The 1,403-nt window shown below is 37.2% G+C and overlaps 1 protein-coding gene across 2 annotated transcripts in view; it reads right to left on the bottom strand.

Annotated features, from left to right (window-relative positions):
* The window catches only part of LOC106873453 (axonemal dynein light chain domain-containing protein 1), a 102,241-nt gene that overhangs the window by 945 nt on the left and 99,893 nt on the right, over positions 1-1,403 (bottom strand). The gene's annotated exons all lie outside the window — the stretch shown is intronic.

Below are 1,403 nucleotides of genomic sequence, written 5' to 3'. Positions count from 1 at the left end.
AAACGATGATGATGATGATGATGATATATATAGCATGGAAAGCGGATATTAAACGGTGATGCTGATGATCATCATGCTGGCATAAGTTTGGCAGTTTGACTGAGGTCTGGAGAGCCAGCAGCTGCACCAGGCTCCAAGCTGATCTGGCAATGTTTCGACAGCTGGATGCCCTTCTTAACACCAAACACCTCTAAGGAGGCTGATCAACCAATTCAAAACCACAGTCATACACAGCAACCATTGAAACCAATGACTTGTTGAAACAAGGCCCTTTTTTGGCAGTTTTCCTGAACATTTAGTCTTGATAACCTTTTGCAACTGCCTTAACACATTGGCACAGTACTTTCCATTGATGGTGTGGTCCTTTTTAAGATAATCAATAAACACAATGCCTTTTGCATCCCCAAAAACTGACACTATCATCTTCTCTGCAGATGAAACGACCTTGGCCTTCTTTGGAGCAGATGTAGTCAGCTTATGAACTTTTCAGTCCACCCTTGTATCAATAAAATAAGCACTAATATTCAAAATAAACTTTCTCTGGCAACTAGTTGAATTTTTCAAACCAAAATGTACAGCCAAGAAAGGTAGCTCAACATATACATGAAGAGGACTTTGAGGGACCAAAAATTCTATGTGAAATGCAGTAGGATTTCAAAGACACTTGAACAAAACTATCAGTAATATTAATGGCATTCTTATAGTTGTATTTGTCTAGAAATATATTTGTTAGGCTGACAACAGAAATATAATAATCAGCATTGCATGATTTTTAGAAAACAACAGTTTGGGCTATCAAAATGCATTTTTCAATATTTACATTTATCTGTAATCTTTTTCACTCTCCCATTCTTAAAAGTTTCTGTAAGTTCTATATAGGTACAAGAATGATGTGTGATAAGTGGCTTGCTTACCAACCACATGGTTCTGGGTTCAGTCCCACTGCATGACATCTTGTGCAAGTGTCTTCTACTATAGCCTCGAGCCTACCAAAGCCTTGTGAGTCGATTTGGTAGATGAAAACTTAAAGAAGTCTGTCGTGTATATATTGTATAAAGGATCATGGGTAAAGCCAAAACAATGCGAAGTAAATGCAAGGAAAATCACAAGAACAAAAAATATGTCAATTAATGTAGACTTACCTTGTTTTCAATATTTCGGGGTTATGACCCCATTTTCAAGAAATTGACGAATGTTGCCAATGTTGCAGGCACCCCGAAATATTGAAAACAAGGTAAGTCTACATTAATTCACATATTTGTTTTCTTGTGATTTACTTTGCATTTACTTCACATTATTTTGGCCTTACCCACAATCCTTTATACAATATCATCATCATCATCATCATCGTTTAACGTCCGCTTTCCATGCTAGCATGGGTTGGACGATTTGACTGAGGACTG

This window comes from Octopus bimaculoides, chromosome 2, assembly GCF_001194135.2.
Source record: "Octopus bimaculoides isolate UCB-OBI-ISO-001 chromosome 2, ASM119413v2, whole genome shotgun sequence".
NCBI classification, from domain to species: Eukaryota; Metazoa; Mollusca; class Cephalopoda; order Octopoda; family Octopodidae; genus Octopus; species Octopus bimaculoides.
Note: the sequence above shows the minus strand (reverse complement) of the source record. Positions and strands in the feature narration are given on the sequence as shown.